Source organism: Nanorana parkeri, unplaced genomic scaffold (assembly GCF_000935625.1).
Source record: "Nanorana parkeri isolate BGI_ZX_2015 unplaced genomic scaffold, ASM93562v1 scaffold158, whole genome shotgun sequence".
Lineage (NCBI taxonomy): Eukaryota > Metazoa > Chordata > Amphibia > Anura > Dicroglossidae > Nanorana > Nanorana parkeri.
In genome coordinates, this window is record NW_017306426.1 from 717,810 (window position 1) to 722,947 (window position 5,138).

Sequence of the window (5,138 nt, forward strand, 5' to 3'; positions counted from 1 at the left end):
GGATCTGACCCCATTTGAAGACTTATGTTTAAACAACTCGAACGGTACCCACCTCATATCTTGGCTTTGATAACATTCTTCTGATGCATGCCATTCTTCTGACCATGATGCACATCTGGTGGTCCTGTCCCCGTATTTGACCCTATTGGAATGCCATATTCAGACTGTGCAACCAAATGACAGAAGCAGACTGGTCACAGCAACCAGAGGTGGCCTTGCTCTCCATTCTTTCTGGCTCTTTTAAGGCAACTAAGAAAACCGTTATCTGCCTTCTCCTTTCCACAGGGAAAGCCTTAGTCCCTAGATAGTGGAGAACTCCCTCAGTCCCATAGGCCAGAGCGTAGATCTCAACCCCATAGAAAACCTTTGGAGGGAGTTGAAAGTCCGTGTTGCCCAGCGACAGCCCCAAAACATCACTGCTCTAGAGGAGATCTGCATGGAGGAATGGGCCAACATACCAGCAACAGTGTGTGCCAACCTTGTGAAGACGTACAGGACACGTTTGACCTCTGTCATTGCCAACAAAGGATATATAACAAAGTATTGAGATTAACTTTTGATGTTGACCAAATACTTATTTTCCACCATAATTTGCAAATAAATTAGTTCCAAATCAGCCAATGTGATATGTCTGGATTTGTTTTCTCATTTTGTCTCTGATAGTTGAGGTCTACCTATGATGCCAATTACAGGCTTCTCTCATCTTTTTAAGTGGGAGAACTTGCACAATTGGTGGCTGACCAAATACTTTTTTGCCCCACTGTATGTTATTTATTTTTTATATTTTTGGCCAGATCTTGAGCATGTTCTGCATTATGCTCTGTATTTGTTGTGACTGACACTTGTGACTGTCCATGAGTGGGTGATCACCAAGATTTTCAAGGTAGGCATGGCTTTTCATACTGCCAACAGAGCCTAATTTTGAGTTACGCCTATATGACTCTGCTGTCTCTAGTCTATCCAGCACAGGCTGCGTGTGTCTTTTTTGCTTCTGTTTTAGACTGGTTCTGTCAGTTAAAGGCACCATTATATGGGCTTTACACTGTGTTTGGGGATTCCTGCAGCAAGAACCAACGGATTCTTGACGCAGGAATCCCAAATGTGCCTGTTCAGATGCGGCAGCTGTATCCATTCAAGTTTAGGATAGATGCCTGTCCCTTGACGCAGGACAGATGCTTCCAAGAACAATCGTCTATCCCAAACTGCATGTAATCGCACAGTGTACCATTACATGGGGACTGTTGCTGACAGATGAGGCCACTGTCACCCTGCCATTAACTTGAACGGACACAGCGAGAACAGCTGGGATTCGGGATGCAAGAAAATGTAGTATATAGGTGTCTTACTGCACTCCTTACCGGTATAGGATGTTCCTTGAAATCCTGGTGGGTGCTCGTAGTGACCACGGATGGTGCCGTGAAGATATACAAGTTTGCAAAAGGACGTCACCAGCACACCATTTAAAAAAAAAAAAAAAAATTCTTTATTTTATATTTTGAAAAGCTTTGACGGTGATCACAAGAAGAGAAAAACAAGTGCATAAGTAGCAAATAGTTGCTCTCTCGGGCGGTCATAGAGAAAATACACCAAATGCATTGCGATGTATTTGACAAAGTAAACAAAATAAGATATTTAAAGCGTTGAAAAAAATAAGGGGAGGGTGTTCCCACTGCTCAGCTAGTCAGTGACCCGTAAGTATCTCAAGAGAGGGACATATAAGTGTCCAAGTGCTTATGAGCGCATCTGTGGATCCGAGGGAGGTGTGTGAGGTGGGGGGGGGGAACTTCTATCCCTAAGTGAAACGACATCCTGTCAATAGCATGCATAAGAGATGTCGTTTTTAAAACTTTAGTACCAGCACACCATTTAAGGGAGATCAACAAAAGTCCATTTATTATTGGAGTACTGTAATTCCAGTACAAGTGCTTTCGGGGCCGCACAGGGTGCCCTTCATCAGGCTCAGAAGGTGACATCCTTTTGCAAACTTGCAAGAAAATGTAGGTTCCTGCCGCAGGGATCCCAGAACACACGTGTAAGCCCCATAGAAACACATCCTAAGTATCAGACTGTCATATTATAAAGCATTATGTACACCCTGCATGATATTCTGATTCAATTCGAAGTCCAGTGACCTTTATAAACCCGTTCAGCCCATGGCGATATTTGTATGGTCACCAATCTCCTTGGCAAACCCTGATATCCTTACAAATCACAACAAAGGGTTACATTGTCCTATTTCTCTTCTGTCTTCTATAGTTTCCTGAAACTTTTAAATGTTCATCTGTTAAAGGCATTAAAACTGCTACATAAATCAGTATATGAAATGTAAGTCATTTATTTTTGGTACCCCTTGCATAAAAGAATCGTCTTCATTGCTGAAATCATCAAACTTTTCTATTTTTCAGAGACCGGTTGTATAATTGTTGGAATCCGTGGCAAGGAAGTTACACAAGCGCAGATATGAAAGGGCACAGCTATAAAACAAGGAGCCAAACGGTTTAAATGGAATTAGAGTGTCAGGGAAAAGGGAACAGAAATTATAAGCAGCTAAAAATAGCTGCCGTTTTATATTGTGTGCGGAGCTCAGCTTGCTAATCAGAAGGAGCTGCCCTTCCTTCTATTTTTAGTCTCTGCAGAATCTGAACTTTGTTCCAAAAAGGAAAAAAAAAAGTTAAACAAATAAACCGCTTGTTTTGTTTTCAGCTCGGAAACTGCAACAGCTTATGGGGGGAGCTTAGACCGTCCGTCATCAGTCACTGCCCACTTAGGGAAGGCTGTCATGTCTTCCTGATGATAGGGCGGCAGAAGGTTGCACCGAGTTAGGGCTGAACTACAGAGGAACTAATAAACGATTTAACCTCTTGTTGACAACCACATGCAAAATATTTGAATTAATGTGAAATTAATTGCAAATGTGATACATGTTTAAAGGCAAAATCCACTTTTTTTCAGAATAAAAAAATTAAATGTACGCTTCTTCATAAAGGAAAACAAAATCGTCATTTATTTATTTATTTGCATCGGTGCCGGTAAAGCATTGCATTGTAGAAGATATGTTGTCCACACACCATTCTGCTTCGGAATATCATCTTTATTTGTATTCCTAATACTAATAATGATGATATTATGAAGCAGAATAGTGTACGGACAACATATCTTCTAGATCAGGGGTGCCCACAATTTTTTGTGTTGAGATCTACTTTTCAAATGACGAGCTACATGAGATTTACCAGCAAAAAAAAACCTCCCTCACACTCCTCTCTCCTGTCTCTACTCGCTCTCCTGGCTGTCTCTCCTGGCTCTCTCTCCTGGCTGTCTCTCCTTGCTCTCTCTCCTGGCTGTCTCTCCTTGCTCTCTCTCCTGGCTGTCTCTCTTTGCTCATTCTCCTGGCTGTCTCTCTTTGCTCATTCTCCTGGCTGTCTCTCTTTGCTCATTCTCCTGGCTGTCTCTCCTCTCTCTCTCCCGTCTGTCTCTCCTTACACTCTCTAAAGTCGCTGCTCTGCAATATTACAGAACACCGGGAAGCTAGACTTTCGTGCTCAGCCCTCCATCCTAAAGTCGCTGCTCTCATGCTGTCGGCCTCTGCCTTTTATGTGTCAGACGGGGAGGGGCTAAACAGACCATAGGGGGGTTGTCGGGATAGTGAGCCGACTTACAATCGTGATCTACCAGCATCAGCTTTGTGAGCTACTGGTAGATCACGATCTACCTAATGAGCACCCCTGGTCTAGATTGTATACTGTGGCACCATCCACCAGTTGTTCCAGCACCCATTGGATTCTGGGGTACAATAGTATGCTTTACTAGTGAAAGGACTACAAGTATGGTGCCATACCTTTAATGAGGCTTTTGCCTCTGGTGGCATCTCTTTGGGTCACACGAGGGGGTGGCAGGCAGGGCGGCATGTGTGCATGCTGCCTCCTTCCACCCAGAGCGTCCCAGGTTGCTAAGAGCGGGGCGGGGAGATGTATAAGGGCCATACACATCTCCCCTCCCAGGTCTTAGCAACCTGAGACACTCTGGCCGGCATCGTGCCCAGCTCCTGGCAACCAGTGGCGTCAATGAATGCTAGGAGCTGAGTAGCACGCTGCAGCTGGCATCCCCACCCCTTCCAGGGTTAGTATGCACCACCAGCACGAGCCCCCCCCCACACACTCCCTGCTGCCTCAGGAAAAAGCCTAGGGATGCCCCTGACTACAAGTGGATGATGGGGCTGTGTGGTAGAGCCACAAAGAGCCACACCAAATTCAAAATACTGCAGCATGCGGGGAGAGGAACCCTGAAATTCAGGAAAGTAGGGGTAGGGTTGGGGGGCCTAATGTGACCAAGTTTCATGTTACACCCGGGATATGGGAGTAACATGAAACATAGTCCAAAAGGTGAACTTAGCCTTTAAAATTCTTAAAAGGAAATTAAAAAAGGAAATTAAAGATTATAAAGCATACACCCCAACCGTCCCTCATTTGGAACCAAATCTCTTTGTCCCTCTTTCCTACTCACTTGTCCCTCTTTTTTGTCTGATGTACAGATATCTATGAAAACGTTTTATGTAACTACTGGAAGTGTTAAAGGACCATTGAAACCTTGTATGTTTTTGCATATATCTACGGCTAGCAAGCAGTAGATATATGGAAAAACATTGGGGGGGAAAAAAAAAGAGCGAAATAGGTTTTTAACCACTTCAAGACCAGGTGTTTACACCCCCTTCCTGGCCAGGCCATTTTTCAGTATTCAAGTGCCGGGGGGCGTGTCTGAGCGGACGTCTAAAGACGCCCGCTCAGATGTAGAGAGCTCGGGCCGGCCGTTTTTTTACGCCGGCCCGGAGGTGGTTAAACTGTGTCCCCGCCGCGTGCTCTCGTCCGAAGATCTGAAGATTCTCTGGCAGCCTCAAAGCACGCGCAGTTCACATCTTCGACCAGGAGAAGAGGAGAGACACAGGGTAAGTCAATGCAGCTGACAGACTCCATGGGACAGGAAGAGGCAGGAGTCAGCACTGGATCTGAGACCGGCACCAGCGCTGGAGGGACTCCTGAAAACTACTGGAGAGGAGAAGATGATCGGATCAAGAGGCATTGTTTAAGGTAAGTCCTTAAAGCACCATGGGGTGGAGGATGTTTTACTTTACTGTCACTTTAAGG